The sequence below is a fragment of the Heterocephalus glaber genome, unplaced genomic scaffold (genome assembly GCF_053883595.1).
Source record: "Heterocephalus glaber isolate CG9 unplaced genomic scaffold, H.glaber_assembly_v1.0 deba00001479, whole genome shotgun sequence".
Classification (NCBI taxonomy): domain Eukaryota; kingdom Metazoa; phylum Chordata; class Mammalia; order Rodentia; family Bathyergidae; genus Heterocephalus; species Heterocephalus glaber.
In genome coordinates, this window is record NW_028258316.1 from 21,594,154 (window position 1) to 21,615,503 (window position 21,350).

The window sequence follows — 21,350 nt, forward strand, 5'->3', positions numbered from 1 at the left end:
ATAAATGTTCAAATTTAAATATGAGATAAGGAGAAGAAAAGCAGCTTTTTGGGGGGGTTGCAGGAAATAATTTGTAATAATACACAAATGGATGCCATTAAATTTAATTGTCCCAAGCCTTTCTAAGCTCAAATGTCAGCAGATAAAAAGCCAGTATTCCAGATAATTCACCTAATTGGGATGGCCTGCGTTTAATAAGGGTATTCTAATTACATTTCACTTCCAGGACAACCAACCATCAGCTAATTTAAATTTGAAGAAAGGTCTATTGCTGCCCTAGGCAAGCAATGTGCTCAGACTTCAGATAACACTTTGAATCTTACCAGAGCATTAGAGTTAAGAACTTGAAAAACAAAATAAAAAATTAATATCCTATATTAAATTAAATCTGTACACTGCATACTCAGCCTTGTATCTATCTTTCCTACCACATCAATACCGCAGAAGTCAACTTGGGACATAAATCAGTACCAAGTAATTCCTATAGCTGGAGTTGGGTAGTGGAGTGGGAAGTCCAGGGTGCTGTGGAGAGGAAAGTGTTAGGGTCTCTCAACTTCCATTTGTGGAAGAAAGAATAGCTTTAGAAATTTCAAGTAGGTATTCCTGTTCATAAGCCTGAGTGTGCATCTCAATATTCACTTAATCAATAAATGTTTATCCAGCTCCTATGATGGGCTAAATTCTGAGCAAAGTGCTAGTAATTTAACAATGAATAAGACAAAGTTCTGACAGGGAGAGAAACAAAGAAATAAATAACAATTTCATGATGTGATTAGTGCTATGAAGGAAATAAACAGAGAAATATGACAACATTACTAAGATGTGCAGAAGAGATATACTTTATATAGCAAATTTATATATTCATGGAACCATGTATTCAGCTCAAACACGAATACTCAGCCATTTATTTTGCTCTCTTTAACTCCTACTCCATGATTTTATGACAGCAGGCTTAAAAAAAGGCATATTTCCTGTGAAGGATAAGGCAAGTTCCACCTTGAATTTAAATAACTTTCATGTCAGATGCTATGTTATTTTATAATTATAAAGCTTGATAATCTGGTATTGTTAATACCCTTGTCATAAAAGGACTAGATTGGAGGTACAAAGAGATATTTAACAGGGCCTTTCTCCACCAAGGTTTTACAGTAAATATTATATAATAGGATACACACAAAAAATAGTACGAACAAAGTGTCAATGATGGGGACAATCAGTAAGTGGGCAAGTTTTCAAAGTAATCATGGTGAGATGGTGAGAAGACTGGTATCTGAGTGATGCTAAGGTTATGATTTTGAAACAAGCAAACAAAGTGAAATAAGAATGAAAAGATTTTTACTAGCCAGAACAACTGATAAAACATCTCATAAAGAAAATGAAGTAGAATAACAAATTTTGTTCTTTTCCAATGAAAGTCTGGAAAATAATCATAATATTAGAGAACTGTAAAGGGTAATTTTGTTCCACATTATCAACATGAATTCTGGCCTTGTGACACAGTGAATATTTATTTGCTGAATGCCTTTTATTATAAGAGACTGAGGGAGACACACAAATGACCTTTAGATAGTATTTCCACAAAGAGTTTCAAGGTTAAAACCTAGAAGGGGAAACTGAACAGTAACATTTTTTATTTTGGGGTATATGACAAGTAAAGGACAGTCTAAGAAAGCAAGAACATAGCACTGCAAACTACTTATTAGTTGTACCCTTGATTTCTTTGGTGAACATTTGCAACATTCTTCCCATTAACAATGTTTTGTTTTTTTAGAGAGAGTCTCACTACGTAGCCCAGGATGGCTTCCAACTCTCATTGATCTTCCTGCCTCAGGCTCCCATGTGCTGGAATTACAGTGCTGGGGTTACAGGTGTGGACCACCATACCCATTCCCATGAATAATTTTTGAAGACACACAGAGACTTTTTGTTCAGGCCCCTCAATATCAACTAGAAAAACCTGATCAATGACAATATATTGTCAATTTTCTTCAGACATATCAGTGACCCAGGAATTCACATGTTCAAATCTCTAGAAAACCTTTCAAAGTATGGACCTGTTTTATTTTTTGGTAGTACTGGGGGTTGAATTCAGGGCCTCAAACATGCGAGGCGAGCACTCTACTACTGAATTATATCCCTAGTCCCTATGCACCTGTTTTGAAGTGTCATCTGCGTGGGATACATTTCACATTCAAATATACTATGAAATATAACAAGAATCAAATTTATTTGCTTTTGTTGTCAGCGGACAGTAGACTTCTGTAATTGAATCATATGCAAGGCTTACCCCATGGTATCTGAACATGAAGAAATAAATCTGGTGAAAAGAAACATATAAGAATATTCAAACCAATCCTGGAAAGACTGAATACTCACAAAAATGCTCACTTTTGGGGGGCTGGGGTCGTAGTTCAGTGGTATAGCCTTTGGTTAGCATGTATAGTCCCTGAGTTCAATCCCCAGTATTGAAGGAGGAAGAAATCCTTATTCTAGGAAAATTTTCATGGTAATATGTCATGATTCCAAAAAGAGGAGAAACTTGGAAATTAATTATTAAAGCATAATAAACAAAAGTGATCATATTTCTCTACCTGATATTTCACTAATACGTCATGTGTATTTTTATATAACCCACCTTCTAAAATAATCAAACACACCTAACCCAGTGTCTCTAGGATAGAAATTCTGTTTACAGGAGGTAAACTTACATTGTTGGTTTTCATCTGTTTACTTTTATAGGTTTAATTTAGTAAGATCCAAGCTCAGCTTCTTCCAGCTAAAAATGGGTACTGAAGTAAGTAAGAAAAATCAAAGTCCAGGACACAGCAATATTGTCTGCTCTCTCAATTTGTAATCCGAAGAGAATGGTTTCATTTCATGGCAATCATGAGCTGTGTGGTTCCATCTTTTGTTCATTCAAGTTTCTCTAAATTTCTTAGACAGCCAGTTTTATTTGCTGTCTAAGAACTGTTTTCTCTAATTTACCTCCACCATCAGCATCTCATTCTAAGAATTACATTCAAGGTCCACAAAGCAGCTTGACTATATTTTTATGGAGTTGAGGTTCTTGATTGCAAAGCAATTATAATTAATGGAATTTGTGGAACAGAAAGTAATGCATGAGGGGTGGTGAGATCTGTGTGTAATCTCAGCACTCAGGGAGGCTGAGGCAGGAAGATCACAAATTCAAGTCCAGCCTGGGCAAGTTAGTAACTTATAGAGACCCTGTCTCAAAATAAAAAAAAGGGCTGGCAATATCGCTTTGTGAGAACACCCTACATTCAATCCCCAGTACCCACCCTCCAAAGTAATGATAATGATGAGTGCTAGATGGAACTTTAGCAAAATATTTGTAGAATATTTATTGATTCACTGGGTTTCTAAATTTTGTTTTTACCACTTTTTTTTTTTTTGGAAACAGGGTCTCACTACATAGTGCAGGCTAGCCTTGAACTCACTATGTAGCCCAGGATGGTCTTGAACTTGTGGCAATCCTCCTGCCTCAGCCTCCTAAGTGCTGGGATTTCTGAATTTTTAAGACAATTCACATAAGCTAACTCTAGGTTAAATATATAACATTCACTTTTCTTCTTATCCATAATCCATTATTTCATCAAATTTTAATAAAAAATATATAACTCAGGGATAGAACTGAAAAACAAACAAAATCCCTTAGGATTCTTAACTTGCAAACTATGATAAAATCCACCCATAGTATTTTATTTACCAAGTTGAATTTACAACTAAGTAGAAATATTAGAAATACTGTACTTTATTTACATTTTTGCCAATTCAAGTAAACTAGTTTTCTTTAACAGATGGACTCACACCGGGCATTAAATAGAACTTAATTATACAATAGGAAAATATCTGTCAAACAATTTGGAAGTGCTCAGACCTGAGAAAGTTACTTTGCCTTTCTGGAGCCAGTTTCCAGGCTGTTGAACTTGGAGAAGAGACTACTGGGAGTATTAAATGAGATAATTCACATAAAACATCTAGCAAAGTGTCTGAAAACTGGTAGCTCTTATCATCATGTGGAATAGAGGGCATAAAAGATCTCAAGTAGGAGAAACCTAGTAATCAAACTTTGTGGGGAAGACATTAATCAACATATTAGCTTTCTGTTAGCTTTACTTCTACATTTTAGCAAAGAGCACTTTCAAGTTCCTTTTTGCCTATCCTGACTCCTGAAGTCATGAAATGACGTATCAACAGGTAAATGGTAGTTCCTAAGAGCTCCTTGCAACACAGAACATTTTTTGCATGTTTAAGGAAATGAAAAATGGTTTAGGGACTATTAAAAAAATTTCATATACATGGAACTTAGTACATATAAAATAAGAAAAGACTTTCTCAGGCAGACTTCCTACTATTCTGTTTCTTGGGAATATTTATCTTGTTTTCAGTTAGGTACCTGAAGTTGGCTATATGCCAACTTGTTTCTGCTGCCCTGAGTCCTGTTCAATATGAGAAATGGCACATGCTACACTGACACTGGGATAGCTTTGGATTTTGTTCTGCTTCCGCCTTTTTCTTATTTAATAAGTGTAGTGCAGTATTTATACAAACAGCTTTCAAAACTTCCTTGTATTCAATGGTATAATTCTTTCACAGTCCTCTGAGGATTATCAAAACAGGGGTTTCCCCTATTTCTGCCCCATCTTCCCTACAAAGGACTCGTCTATTGTAAAGCTTGATGGCTGGAATCTACAATCTCTAGCAAAATAAACTTAAATTTATGGACAGAAGTTAGGAAATTATCAAGAAGGCAAAATTCTGATGGGCATTCTGTGTCTTAACACTGATATTATTTCTAATAGGTTTAGTCTAAACTTCAAATTCTCTCTTTATTTTCCTGGTATTGCAGAATGATGGATCAAAAACAATAATTCACAGGGACTATAAAGATTAGATCCCACAAAAAGTCTATACAGAGGTGGCCATACATTTGTCACATGGCCCCCTTTCCTAGCTCAGGTAGATGTAATCTGGAGTTGTAGACAATTCTTCTGGAGACTGCCTATAGCCTTTCCTGACTTTCATGATAAGGGAGATAAAGAAGGTTTTTGTGCTTAAAACGATTAGGTTCATGTTCCTTTTTAGATTTATAAAAACAGAAAACAAAGAGAAATCTAGTTGTTTTTTCTGCTTTCTATAGCCATTACTTATGAATAATGGCTTAAAAGCTTTTGGTAAACACAGATATGGCAAACTCAAGGTCAAAGACAATATTCCAGCATAAATAGGGATTCATACTTATGGATTATGTCCAGTGATCAAGCAACCAGTTTAACTGGGTCAATCCTCCCTTTTGGTGACCTGTACCTAATCAGTAGCTGTTCTGAGAGACAGCCTGGCTTTGCATTTTGTAAGTCTTTCACAGTTTACTTCTGAGGGGAGACTATAGGTAAACCTTCCTATAGGTGAATTTTAAAATTCTTTTTATGGATTTATGAATTCACATTTGACCTGCCCTTTTGGGGATGAGAGCAGTGAAGAAGATGTAGGAATAAGGGGGAAACCTTGATATAATGCAGTAATAAATAGGGCATGGTGTCTATTTGTACTTGGCATTCCAGGCCAATATGCTGGAGTTGCTTAGAAAAAATGTAATAGTTCCCAGTAAGTGGGAGAGAAAAATACAATTTGATGAATACATAGGGAAAAGACCCTTTTCCTTGAAGGCTATGATGTTGTTCCATCCATTCTCTGGGATCTGGACTCACATTCCTATTCTAAACTGACTGGCAGAAATGTGGTCCTAGCTAGGTGTGGTGGCACATACCTATAACCCAAGCACTAAGGAGGCTGAGGCAAGAAGATCGATGCAAGCCTGGGGTATATGTGAGTTCAAGGCCACCGTGAACTACATAGTGAGACCCTGTCTCAAGCAAACAAAGAAACAAACAAACAATCCAACCAAACGAACAAAAGAAAGGAAAGAAAAGGAAGAAAGGAAAACAAAGGAAAGAAAAGAAATGTGGTAATAGTGTATGAATATAACTATACATCCCTTTGACAATTTTAGTTTTCCTTGGCTTATGTTCTTTCTTGAGATACAGTAGTCATAAATATACTTAATTTTTTATCAATTTCTCCTACAAGAGGTATTAGGTTTAAGTAAATCATAGGTCTCAGCTAGAAATGGCAGAAACATGACTCCTCAAGTTTTGCCCATCACTGTATTAAAAATAGCAAGTAAAATGCTTAATAGAGGAGGTGAGAAAATAGTTCAGGTCAACAAGAAATTTTAAAAAAATGTAAAAGACCTTAAAATTGTATACATTCAAAAAGTGAGAAGTTCTACTTCAGATCATCTTCACAGGAGTCCCTGAAAACATTTTTCATGGAGAGAAACCAAACTATGTGCAGTCTAAATGTTAAAGTAACAGCAGAATTTACATGGCTAAATCTCATTAAGTCTGGCAAGTGATAGGAATTGACACAGCACTTGTTACAATTGTACCTTCCAAGGGCAGTCATAATGCAAGGGAATAATTGCCAAAAACTCACACTATCATTATCTCCACCTGCCCCATTACTCTTAGATTTGTATCTTTTAAAAAAATTCTCCAACAAAATAATGGCTACCATTTTACTCTCTGAATTTTTGCCTCTGTTGAAAATAAAAATTCTAGAGGATCATCTATAGATTCTCTCTTGCTTTTATTCATAGCCCTGGGTGGGCTGATAAATATGTATCTGGCCAACAATTAATTTAGCGATTATTTGCACATTTCCATTATCATTATTACTATGTTATTTTCTCTTTCTTCACCATACACCAAAGCAAGAATTACTACTTCAGGTAATCTTTACAGGAGTCCCTGAAAACACTTTTTAAGGAAAGAAAGAAAACTGTACGGTTTAAACGTTCAAGTAACAGCAGGGTTTATATGGCTAAATTACTCATACATCAGACTCCTGAGCTGGATCAAAAGTAACTAACTGCCAGACTCATAAAGGGGACAACTACTTCAAACAGTTATGCTTAAAAATTAAAGAGTCACCATTTATGGAGTGGCCAATGATCTAGGCAAACAAGAAATGCTGCATGGATTGACAAAATTTAAAAACAACAGTAGAAATGAATTAGTGGGAGTGGCTCTTTTTACTTGGAGGCTTATAGCTAAGAATATATCCCCAGTACCACACAGACACAAAAAGAATGGTAACTCAGGAGCTGCCCTGAGAATCTTACTCTAACCGTATGGATGAAAAGATAGAAAGTAAACCTATGGTTTGGTTTGTGAGACCTAACTAACTCCATTTTAAAGTTTGACTCCATCTTAAATATAAGACAGTAAAATGGCCTTGACATAAATTCCACTTCACTGAAGTCAACTATTCCCCTAGTCTCCTTTGTGCCCATAAACTAATGATAAAACGTCCTTGCTGTGGGACAACAGATAAAAAAAAGAGACACAGCTCCTAACTCAACCCTCTGTCTGCCCAGAAAACAGATGCTCCCGGGCCCATTATCTATAGAACATTCTGTCAATGTGCTGATTGTTCCTTTTTCCCATAAACTCTACATGTAGCCACCCCTCAACCCCCCATGCTTGCTAAATATCAGCCAATCATGTAACTGCTAAATGGAACATCCCCAAACCTTGCGGTAGCCACAATAAAAACCCTGCTGATTTGGAATTCGGGGCTCTCAATCCTGATCCGCTGCGTCGGTGACGGTTGAGTGGCCCTGCTCGAGCTTGAATAAAAGACCCTCGTGTGTTTACATCGGAAACGGCTCCTTGGTGGTCTTTGGGGACTTTGCGATCTGGGCACAACAGGTTCTGATCAGAAAAAGACAAAAACTACTTTATTTCCACATATTGGTCCAAGGTAATGCTTTTCTACCATCAATTTCATCTGTCTACATCTTATTAAGCTGCTCAGCCTGCATGAAGGAGATGGGAAACCTGTTGGGGCAAGACGGATCCCAGATGAACCGATTACATGATGAATTACTGGCCACCAAAGGCTACTATTTTCAAGAGGAATCATGCTAACATCAAACTTAATTTTTTAAATGCTCACTGTCCAATCTCTAGATCACTTATGCCTGCCTAACAAACATGAATAGACCATACCATTACCACATAAGCTACAAAAAATAAAGAAAAAAGAAAACGAGTTTAAACATGAGAGAGATGTGGCTAATAAATACTATATTGCTCAAATTATATTCTATTTGAGTTTCACTTTCCTTAACTATAAAAACAGTAAATTATATGATTAACATAGTTCTACTCAGTGCCAAAACTGTATTCTACATTTTTTCAGTTCAGTTTCTAGGAGAGCAGAATGCCCCTCTTTCTCTCCCTATTCTTACTATTTGATTGTAAGCCCTGTCTTATTTAACTTTGAATCTCTTTAATTGTCCAATATCCTGCATACAGTGGTAGATTACAATAAATGCCTGTAGAAATAAATGGCTCTTTTTTTCTGAATTTCTCTCCTGGCAACTTAGATATAAGGGAAACAAATTAATTCCTTAATGTTTTAATGATACACCGGTCAAACCTCAATTTTCTCTTCACCACCTTAATGAACCTGAATGCTATATAATAGTACATCTGATGGATGTGCTTAGAAATTACTCAATAGCTCTATCTTAAGTAACAAAATGCAGTTGATGGAGTTGAACTTTTTAAGAGTTGGACCTGCCAGGCATGGAGGCACATGCCTGTAATTCCACCATGCTGGAGGCTGAGGCAGGAGGATCACTATGAGTTCAAGACCAGATCAGGCTACACATTGAGTTCAAGGCCAGCCTGAGAGCTATAGAGAGAGACCTTGTCTCACCCTCAACCCTGCTGCCAAAAAAAACAAAAGTCAGACAAACTGGCTGCTTGTGGTAGCACTTGCCTCCCAGCTCCTCAGGAGGCTGAAGCAGAAGGATTGCAAGTTTGAGGCCAACCTTGGGCAATTTAGTGAGACTCTGTCTCCAAATAAAAATAAAAAAGAGGGCCAGGGATTTAGCTCAGTGGTTCTGCCGCCTGCCTCGCAAGCCAAGGTCCCAAGTTTGATCCCTGGTACCAAAAAAATAAATAAATAAAAATAAAAATAAAAAAGAGGTGGGGCTGTAGATCAGCACTCCCTTGGTTCAATGCCCCGTAACTCCCTAACCTCTAAAAAAGAGTTGGACGAATTCATCTAGTTGCAACCATTCATTTTAAAACCCTAGAGTCTGAAACCACAATGCTCTTTGAAGAATCTGAATATTTACTTTTTCGGACAATTTGCCTTAGTGACAGTTTTGTTAAAAAAAAAAAAAAAAGAAAGAAAAGAAAAGAAAGAAAGAATACTTGTTTGGAGACAAATATGAGGAGAAAGTATAAGTAAAACTCATATCTGTTTCTAAAAATGGAAGAAGGGGAGAAAGTATACTTGCTGCTATTGACCTTTAAGTGGGCTAAAATGTCAAGCCTAGACCCTTTAAATGAATTAAGTCCCTAGGCTCATAAACCTTGACAAATGACACATGAAAGGACAGTAAAACAGAGCAAATTCTAAGATCGACTTCAAACTATTTTTCCTCTGTACATCTACCAAATAAAGAATTGCATAGAACCTGAACAAATGACATGGTAAGAATCAATGGCATTTCCATCCTATAAATCTAACGTTGATATTTTATCCTCACATTACTTCTTTCTAAGACGGAAGAACCAAGGCACAGGGAGCTTAAGTAAGCTGTCCAATGCTATACCAGAAAGCTGTGGAGATACCTTTGCTCGAAGGTAAGTATCCTCACTCCTAGTGCAGGATTTATCCTCCATTGAGCCTGCCTTACTCTATACCCAGTGTCATGTTCTATATCTATGAATGTCAGTTTTGATCATTTTTCCTAATCCTCAAGATTCACCTAGCTTTTCTCTGTTTTTCACCATCAGCAGCTCTATTGCAAACATGGGCTTTCCTAATGTTATCTTGTCCTCAGTCCATTCTATGTGATACATCAATGACAAGTTAGTCTATTTAACTACATTATTCTATGTACCTGTTCAAAAAATTTCACTGCCTATTAACCACTCCATTTGCCTATTAAATTTCTTGGTATGAAATCACAAATTTCCCCTCCCCCTTCTCTCTCTCCTTTGTTTTGTGACAGGGTCTGGCTATGTAGTCCAGGCTGGCCTTAAATTTACAGTGATCCTCCTGCTTCAGCCTCCTGAGTGCTGGGATTACAGGCTTGTGCCACCACACATAGCCTGAAGCCACAAATTTCTAAATAAACATCCCCACATACCTTTCTGCTTAGAAGTAACTTGTGTTCCAGCCAAACCTGTCTGTCTGATAGCCCAAGTTTCTAGTGCTCCTACGACATATCCCACGCATTTTTTTGTTTTGCTTTTATTTTTGTTCTCAAAGTTTCTTCTGCCTGGAATATCCATCCTTACAATCTCCACTGCAACAAATCCTTCTCATTTTCTGAGAGTCTAAAATCTCTAAACATTTATAGCATGTTGTGCTTTTTAAAAAACAAAACAAAACAAAACAGGGGCTTTGCCTTAAGGTACATCCCCACCCCGCTTTTAATTAGTTTTTATTTTGAGACAGGGTCTCACTAAGTCACTAAGTTGCCCAGGCTGGGCTCAAACTTGTGACCCTCCTGCCTCAGCCTCCTGGAGTCAGGTTTTACACCACTGTGCCCAGCTCACATTGTACCTTTAATACATTGGACCCTCAAGTTATGACCAGCTTGACATATGAACAACTTGGGTTAATTAGTTTAATGGAAGATTCATCTGCCTCTTGTTATCTATAGTGTGTACACAGGTAAACATTCAGATCTCATGTGTATTGAGTTACAACCAACTTGAGTTACACCTGGTCCTTGGGAACTGATTGAGTACTTAAGTCAAGGGTCCACTGTAATTCTAACTGGGAGTAGGTCTCACCAAATACCTTAAAAAATTTAATTTTTTTCAATGTGTGCCTATTTCTTTCATGCTAACAGAGTAGTATTGAGGAAAGGAGAGACAGTTGAATGCAGATATATCTCCAAAATTCCTTTTCATTAATGCAGTTATTTAAGGAGCACTTCTTGGGTGCTACTGCTTCGTGACCCAGCTAAGGAGAGATGTCTAATTCTAAAGAATTAGCCCTGGAAGAAGATGGATGAGTCACTTCTTCATCTATACGGAGATTACCTGAAATTGAAACCTGAGTGTCCTTTCTCGTAACCTGTGGGTCTCAGAATCTCAATAAGAATTGGAAAGACCTTAGAAGTCACTGCTCGGAGCTCTTTAGTAGTATACAAATTCTATAATAAGCATTCAAACATCTCTTAGGGACTTGTCAGGTAAATATGATTCTCCCCTTCAGAAACATAAGCAAACACTCTTGCCAGCCATGCTGAATTCAGAATTTCCATAGGAATTTGAATCTTGCTATTTGATAGTGATGAGGTTGGTCAAAGAACTAGTACTCCAAGGAAAACTAGTATTTGTATTCTAGATGCTTATTATTTGCATGTATTTCTCAATCTGTGATTTGCTTTTTAGGCCCTACTACCATGAACTAATTTCTGCCTGCAAAGACAAATCTAAGTATCTTCAGCCTACCTATGACACTGACATACTGATATTTTATGTTTTACTATCTAGCATTTAAGTCTCTGTTCCAGACTTATTTTTTCAATCTCATCTCAACTAATCCTCTTCATATTCAAGTGTTCCTCTAAAACTGATCTTCTTACTTTTCTTGAATAAATTTAGCACTCTGACATTTGTATACCTTCGTCGGCTTGTGTCATTCCCTAGGATTCCTTTCCCAGCCATTTTCTAAATGTATACTAACCCTGCCACTACTTATTCAATATTTATCATGCATTATAAATATGCTAAAATTAAGGAGAAAGCTAAAATATGGCTCTTGCCCTTGTGAGTTTACAATCTAACTCTTTCTTTAAAGGTTAAAATGCCACTTCCTCTACATGAGTTTTTCTTGAATTCCTAATGGAATCTCTTCTAAATTTCCCTAGCAATTTTCTCAAATGGAAATTTAAACTTATAGTTATTGAGATACAAGATTTTAAAAATACCATATATACACAGCAAGTTCCTAGAGGGCAAGAAACTCATTTCCACCATCTTACAGCCTCTAGAAGAACACTCAACAAATATTTACTCATTCAAAAGGCATTCATTAGCCTGGTGTGATTGTGCACACCTGTAACCCCACCATTTGTGAGCCCCAGGCAGGAAGATCATGAGTTCAAGGCCAACTTCAACTACACGAGACCCTGTCTCGAAAAACAAACAAAAAATTCTTACAAATTCCACGTAGGTTTCAATATCTATCTACAGGAAACCAGACACAAAAGACAATGTATTTGCCTTTGTGGAGCTACTGTAGAGGAGGAAACCTTTATTAAACATGTAAGCAAATAAATGTGTAGGTATATTTAATTACAATTTGTGATAATTGATATGAAGAAAGTAAAACATGACAGGTAGGAAGAGAAAGAAAAAGAACAAATTTAGATGAAGAAGGGCAGGTAGGAAAGAAAATGAAGTCCTCTTTAAGAAGGGGATATTTAAACAGACTGATAAATTATTAGAACTTTAGAAAAAGGGCAAAGAAATGTCCTACTAAGGCAAGAAAAGAATCAAGGGTATTCAAGGTCAATATGAAAACCACACACTGAGGGATAGTAGGAGAGGTTAAGAGGGCGAAGAGAAGTTTGTTTTTGTTTTTGATGCTGGGGACTGAATTTATGCAGAGATTTGATGAGAGGCAAAAAGGGTATCAGCTAAGAAGACCCTTAAGGAGAGATCAGATTTGTGTTTTGATAGCATATAAAATTTTGGCTGCTGTATAGAATCAATTGGCCTTTATTTGCTCTTATCTAATAGCATTTTCTGTGCAAGCTCTTCTGTGAGGCAGATTTACACAAGGAAAGAAAAAATTCTTACAGAGCCATGGGCCATAAGTATTTCATCTACCAGAATCCACAAGGACATCTGTTAACATTTTAGAAGGATCAGAAACATCTAATTTCTGGGTTATAATATGGTTTGAGGGGTAAAACCTAGAAATATTTCACAACCGCTAGAGTAAGAGAAATTCATTCCTGGACTTAAGAGCTTCTAAAGTCATTTGCCACCCTTCAAGTGAGAGTTATGCTTAAAGAATACTGTTAAGAATTTGGAGTAAGACAGTATTCAAATCCTGGCTTTACTAATTGTTATCTGAGTCCCCTGGTGACATTTCCCATAAAAGTCCTATGGGCCTTTAGATTGCCAGAATGTACTACCTACCCTTAGAGGTTGCTAAAGGGATTGTGTCAGTCTTGATTGCACTTGGATAGATGACTCAAATTGGTACTCACTAGCTAAATAAATAAATAAAAGTAAGGTAGACAAAGCTCTGGGAAGAATATGGGTGGTAGAATGTCAGAAGACATTCTGTGATTGATAGATTTTCACTGGACTACACAATCTGTATTTTACCTGGACAATGATTTAAAACAAAGCCCACTTTTCACTTGTACCTCCATCAAAACATTATTGACTAGTTTAAATTCCAGGTTTTAATGTCCTGCATTAAGAACAATGGGGAACATACTAGACTAGACTGAGTCCAAGATCTGGATTCTGTTCCCAACTCCATTACGGTGAGTTCTTTTGAGTAAAACAATTTTTTCAACCTCAGTGTTACAGACATTTTAGACTAGATAATTCTTTGCTGTATGAGCTTTATTGGGTATTGTGGGATTTTTAATAATATTTCTAGTCTCTGCTCACTACAGTGATAAATAAAAATGTCTCCAGACATTTACAAAAGTCCTCTGGGGACTCCTTGAGAACTACTTTCAATCTCTGAGTTTCACTGCATCATCTGAAACTCACAGAAACATGGAGGTAGCATCATTTCATCTGCCTTCAGGGTAGTTATATGATTTAAACAAGATAATGGGAAAAAATGGCGGGAGAGATCATTATGTTCTGAGTGCTCAACAAAGAAATCAAAGAAAATCACTCACATTTTGCTTACAGAATGCATGCTAAGGGACACTTAAGGCTATGTGTAGTAAACACACCTTTTAGGTGGGTACGCAATAAATATTTGTTGATTGTTTCTAAATTAGGATCCAACAGCAACTTCATTTACTTTTGTGGCATGTTCCCAGGCCCACTATTTCTAAAAACTGTTTAACCACAGCAGTATAGTATGTTTCCAAACCTAACTCCATCTAGAGGACAGGCCTGCATTAAACAAGAACGCTCACTCATTTTACAGAGGAAAAACAAGATACAAAAGGTTAACTGATCACCAGGTGACAGGGTAGTCTGTTAGGATTTATAACTAGATGGTCCCCACCCTGACCAAAGCCTCATATACTTATAGGTGGGCTTTGAGGAGTTGACTGGATCATGGATGTGTGATACTCATGAGTGGACTGATCCACTAGCTAAATATGATTTGGGAGATAAAGCCCCATTGAAGGAGGTGGGCCACTGGGGGCGTGGCCTGGAAGGGTCTATCAGACCACAGAGTTAGATAGACTCTATTTCTCTTCCATTGATCCCTCTCTGCTTTTCACTGCCATGTCATGAACTGTTTCTCCTCTGCCATGGCGCTCTGCTGTGGAGCCAGGGGTCTATGGACTGAAACCTCTACAAACTATGAGCCAAAATAAACTTTTCCTCCTTGAAGTTGTGGGTGTCGAGAATTGTGTCTCAGTGAGGAGAAAGTAACTAAGACACAGACAGTCATTAGGACCCCAATTCTTATCTCAAGCCTCTTTTTATTATTTGTAGCTTAGTGCTTCTATCCAATGATTTTGTGTTCCCGTCTCTTAACATAAAGTTAGTTTTTTGCTTTCTGGAAGCAACTCAGAAAAAGCAAGATAAGGAAACAGCAATACTTTTTAGAGAAGCTTAGAAAGAAATGCAGACCTATTCCTATTAGGAGGCACATTTGGATATTCTCTACATTCACAGTAAATCAACTTCAAATTATTCAAGCATTCTATCAAGTGCATGAAATTCTTCCCAGTAAGTTGTCCAGGAGGAGCTAAATCTAATTGTTATCTATCTCCGAGTAGTTGTGTCTTACAGTGCTTTATATCATGCTTATGGCACAGAATATTTGCTAACACTGTTAACTACATTATATTTGGCTGCCCTACTTCTATGTGGCTCTAAGTGAGATGGAAATGGGCTTCCGAGGCCTTAAGCCCCAGGACTCATTTCAGGATTCTTTTACTCAAATGCCATTCTACGTATCTGCAGTGTTAGAAACAGAACTTTAGAGACTATTCTTAAAAATCAGACCACCTCTGATTATAATGCCTTGTGTGAATTGTCAAATGCTAATTGTTGTCAAAGAGTCATGATTTCCAACCACTGACTCAACTTCTTCTAATAATTCTCAGTCAATAAGTGGTTTGGAGTCCACCTTAAGCTTCATAATGAATACAATTTGAAAGAACATAACGTTAGAAATTTTAGTTATGGTTTTCATATTATATTAGGTCATTTAGCCTTTCTGGTCACTGTTCCCTTAGTTAAGGGATTAAATAACTCATCTTTAGAGTGTATTCAGTTAGAAAAGTTTAGGTGCATATAATAATAGCTTTAATGAGAAAGTAAATGCATATCTGTCTTTTCTAAATGGATTTTGAATAATAGTCGATAAGCTTTAGACATTCCAGCATTCCAGGGCTTTAACATTTACTTATCAAACACGTTTCAGAGCATCTACCATTTTCCAACTTACGAATCTTAAATAATCATCTCCTCTGAGAGGCACTTTGCCAAAGCAGAAACAGCAAGAGGCCTATCTGTCCTTGGAATTAGACTGCTGACTACTATAGGCCCTGACATCTTTGGAACTCAGAACAAGTTACTAAAACTTTGTGAGAACAATATACACATAAAACCAGGATAATAAAATATCACAAAATTTATATCACATGTAAATATACATATGAAAGCACTTGGCATATTAATAACATGCATAGTAAATAATAAATGCTAATTATTTTCTTCCTAACTCAATTGTTTCTCAAAGTACAGCATAATCCAAGGATGGCATGGATCAAGCCTGGCACAGTGGTGCACACTTGTCATCCCATCACTCTGAGACACTAAGGCAGGAGGATCGCAAGCTCGACCCCAGCCTGGGCAACTTAACGAGACTCGTCTCAAAGCAAAAAATTAAAAAGGGCTGGTGATATAGGATAGCTCAGTGTGAAGGCACTGGGTTCAATCAATCCCCAACACCACACACACACACACACACACACACACACACACACACGCAAAAAGTAAAAAGAAAAAGAACTGTTTGGATCAGAATCATCAAGGAGTTTGCCTAAAAATAAAGTTGATAAACCCTACTCCATATCAGTGAATAATCATTCAGGAAGCAAGGCCTCAAAATTTAGATATTTATCAAGCTACATAGGAATTCATATGCACTCTAAAACTTGAGAACAACAATTCTCAATTACAGAGATATGCAACACAGATACATAGTACAATAGTCCTCCCTTTTCTAAGATTTTGCTTTCTGTGATTTGAGGGGTGAATGCAATACATTAAGATATTCTTTGAGAGAGACTACACTCACATAACTTTTAATCACACATGTTATAATTGTTCTATTTTTATTATTAGTTATTGTTAATCTCTTACTGTGTCTAATTCATAAATTACATTTTATCACAGATATGAATAGGAAAAAAACAAAATATATATAGAACTTGATACTATCTGTGGTTTCAGGCATCTGCTGGGTCTTGGAACAAATTTCCCATGGATAAGAGGTAGGGGAATACTATATACAGAATCTAAGATTTGGATGTTTAACAAGTAAGAACTTAGAAAATAAAACAAAAAGAAAAAAGAAACCCAAGACTCAAAAAGAAACTAAAACATAACATTTGTTTATTTTGAAATTCCAACAAGAGCACAGAGCTGGCCTACTTTCACTTAAAATTTACACATACCACCACCTAATAATCAAAGAACCTTCTGGGCGAACACAGAATGTAACACTGAATTGCTCATCATTGAGATTTTAGAGAGGTAAATTTAATTCTCTCTATATGAAGGAATTGTGGCATGTAATTCCCAATATATTTAATGAATTTCAGATTTTCTCCCAGTGCTGGGAATGTAGCTCAGTGGTAGAGCACTCACCAAGCATGTGTGGGGCCCTAAATTTGAAAATTTAATCCCCAGAATTGGAAAAAAAAAGATTTGGTCCCCGCTGAGCACTCTAGAGTTGTGCCCTGACCAACAACTACATTTCTGACATTGGAATTTGGTTTGAGATCCTGACAAGTCCACCAAAACCAAACAAAAAAATACGAAATGGAAGCTGTGGATAGAAAAGATATTTTCCCTTTGTTATAGCGACCTGCCAAATACACAAGGGATCTATATTCACTCACTAACTGGTAAAACTGTACTTACTGGTTGTGGGCCCTTGGGCAAATTACTTAATAACTCTGTGTCTCAGCTCTAAAATAAGGATAATAAAAGTAACCTATCTCATAGGATTGTTTTAAGAGTTAATATCACTGCCTCAGTGAGTTCACTAAGGCAACAGCAGAGTTGTTAGGAGGGCAAGTTAGTTTCCTCTAGACAGGGACAAGAGCTCTATCTACATCATGAGTGTGCATTTATTTTTATTTTATTAGCATGTTTATTTGTTTGTTTTTGGTACTGGGGATCGAACTCAGGTCCTTGCACTTGGGAGGCAGGTGGTGGAACTACTGAGCTAAATCCCCGGCCCTCTTAGTGTTGTTTTAATTTGCATTTCTCTAATGGCCAGAGATGCTGAACATTTTTTCATATATTTGTTGGCCATTTGTATTTTTTCCTCTGTGAAGTGTCTGTTCATTTCTCTAGCCCATTTCTTTACTGGGTCTTTAATTTCTTTTGAGTTCTTTGTATATTCTAAATATTAGTCCTCTGTCTAAGGAGTAGCTGGCAACATTTTTTTTCCATCCTGTAGGTTGTCTCTTCATGAGTGTGGATTTAAACATTTATTTCAGCACAGTGCCTAAACATAGCAAGTCCTTGGTCAATCATTATTACTTTTGTTTTTGGTACCGGGGATTAAACTCGGGACTTTGCACTTGTGAGGCAGGCAGCGGAACCACTGAGCTAAATCCCCAGCCCCATTATTATTACTTTTTAATCTACTGTTCTTCTCAAAATTGATACAGGTATAAGTCCCCACGTCCCTGATGTGTCCTCCACAAACTACTCCATAGCCAACCCTTCTTTCTAATCTCTGCTGTTCTCAATTTGAAGCTTTCACAGGTGTATAAGTGCCTCCTAGCCACTTTACAAACAGGGATGTTCTTCACCCATGTTAACCACATGGTCAGTTGTCTGCTTCAATCTGACTCCTATCTGCATATATTCTTCGAAATGTTTCAAAATTCCTAGCTTCTGTCTCCCTATTTTCCGATAAGATGTTTTGTTTTATTTTTGTTTTTTAATTTTTTGAGACAGGGTCTGGCTACACAGTTCAGGCTGGCCTTAAACTCCCAGTGATCCTCCTGTCTCAGTCTCCTGACTACAGGGACCACAGTGTGTGCCACAAAGCCTGGCCTCTTATAAGATGATTTTTCTTATATTTTTATATTAATTTCATTAGGATTTTGGGAAGAAAGATGAGTTCAAAATGTCATTTCAAAGGGAAATATGACGCATTATACTGTATTTCTGTTCATCTTATCTTTTCTACATTCTAATTTCTTATGACAGTTTTAAGCTATAATATAGTACCATGCCCTCTGCAATATTGCTAAAACCACAATGAAAAAACTTCCCATGGCTACTTACAAGTCTTTTCAAGATTGTCCAAATAGAAAAAAGCACACTAAGGCAACTAGCTTCTACCATCTAGCAGCAATTTTTCCTGGGACTCTGATACTGAAGAAAACTCAAATTTACAAAGGTTAGTACTACATAGGCAAACTGCATGTATGATCTTCTAGAACTTATAGGAGGTATTTATATCGATGTCAACTTAATAGGCGTTATAGTCCAGAAGTGAACCAGGTTATCTCCTATAGGAGTTACAGTCTAAAAATGAACTATGCTATCTCACAGAGCTTATCACAACTGTTTCACAGAAAGGCTGAGTGCATAAACCATGGCCAGACAGGTTTCTTTATTCTAAAATAAGAAAAATCAACACTAATCAAATTGTCTTCTACAGCTTAACTCAGTTATAAGCTGGAGTTCACATTTATCTAATCTTTACTTTGATCTTCATGATTTCATACACATAAAATGAGATTTGTGGGGATAAAAAGTACATGTTTGAGTTGTATGTTCTTATGTTGTTCCTACTAGCTATACTACTATAACTACTATAGTAGTATAGCTACTATCCCATAGCTATACTACTGTATGACAAAATAAATAATTTTCAAATTTTTAATTGCAGCACCAAGAATTGCAATGTGAGCCAGAAAGATACATGTTTGCATTTACTTAAACAAACAGATATATACTCCTCTTCAGGACACAGTAATTACTTAGTCTCTTATTTTTTCCTGATCCATACTAAGTATGCAAAGGAATGGGTAGAAAGGTCTGCCAAGGTTGTGCAGGGAAAAGGAGAGATGTTACTTGAGAGTGTAGCCAAGGAGAGAATGGAGCACCTTGCCATCTACCCCAACTCAATTCAACAAGTATTTACTAAGTCCCTCTGTCCTAAGGAACATTGAAAATTCATATACAAAAAAGAGGCTATGGCTTAACCTATTATTGCAGAGGAAATTTGATAAATGGTTTATGACAACTAGAAGGAGAATGGGGAGGTGGGAAAAGAAGGGAGGACAGGCCAGGAATTTAGCTCAGTGGTGCTGCCACCTGCCTTGTAAGTGCAAGGTCCTGAGTTCCATCCGGTACCAAAAAAGAGAAGGCCAAGTTAATAGGTGGTTAAGAAGATATGAGGGCATGACATAATTCTGTCCTACTTTATGATCTCTACTTTCTCAAAAAGACAAGCGATTGTGATGGTATTGCATTCTTCACAAAGTTATCACATACTCTTGCCCCCCAAAAGTTATCACATACCCCATAATCATCAAAACATCTCAGACGACCGAAAACACATAGACAGATAATAGTTAGGCTGTCTTTATCTTTCAATTTTTATTCCCTATATGGGTTGTAATAAAAAGCAACTTGGTAAGTACTGGTAAACACAATTGGGAGACAATCTTTGTTCTGAGTCTATAGTATTCACTTTGCAACTTAGCTCTTGAGCAATAGCATACTGAAAAGCATTAAACAGGTCTACAGGACTGTGATGCAGCTTACTTTAATACAGTCTACAACTCAACATATGATGAAGTTACCTGTACATGCCCTTACTTAAGACTTAGTTTCTGAATAATGTACAAAAATTAAGATTTTTCCAAGAAAATGATACTTTTCATCTCTCACTACTCAATGGAATTAAAGTCTTAACAGATGAGAATTAGAAGTCTTCAGTTATCAGTCTGATGAGATAGCTTCTAAATATTCTACAGATATATTGGGACATATGTGAACTATCATATATACAAAGTTATTCATTGCAGGAACACCTGGAATAGAAAAATATTGAAAATGCAACCTAAATGTTCATTGATAGGGCACTGATTGGACAAGTTATCACATTTCTACAGAAGAGAATATAGCCATAAGCAAGAATGAGGAAGCTCTATACACTGATACAGAATTATTTCCAAGATATACATATTAAATAAAATAAAACAGGGTGCACTATATGCAACAATTTGTAAAATGCAGTTTGTATTTTTAAAGATTAAATTTAAAAAATTAAGTTATTAACCTCTTCCCTCAACTGTCCCATTTCTCCAGATGATTTACAGGGAAGCAACTAAGAAGAAGGATTTCTTAGCTTCACATATCCTGTTTTGGTGGCAAATAACATAGAAGCTCTTATTTCTCTTGTCCACTCCCACCTTTCTGTACAAAGAAGATCAAATACACAACTACACTTCACAAAGGCCTTTAGAAAAGCTTTTATTTGCTTGGTCCAATAGCACAACACAAATTTGATATGCCAAACAAACAAACTGAAAAGGACTTTTCGTTATGCAAAGACAGAAGGGCCTAAGTCCACTGGGGAGTGGATCTTTCAGCTACTATTCCCCACTCCTCTGATACCCTTTGTTGCTGGCTAAGCCATAATCCTGGAATAATGCAATCAGGAGATGCACCCTTCCATACTCCTCTTTCTGGGCCTTTTGTAGTCCTGACACATTTCCAGTCTGTTAACCATGACTACTTTAGTGTGATTTATGTAAAGATTTAAAAGTGTTTTATAGATAGTACTGTGAGCCCTTGGCC

General features: G+C 36.7%; 1 protein-coding gene across 2 annotated transcripts in view; it reads right to left on the reverse strand.

Annotated features, from left to right (window-relative positions):
• The window catches only part of Slc31a1 (solute carrier family 31 member 1), a 46,200-nt gene that overhangs the window by 17,223 nt on the left and 7,627 nt on the right, over positions 1-21,350 (reverse strand). The window lies entirely within an intron of this gene.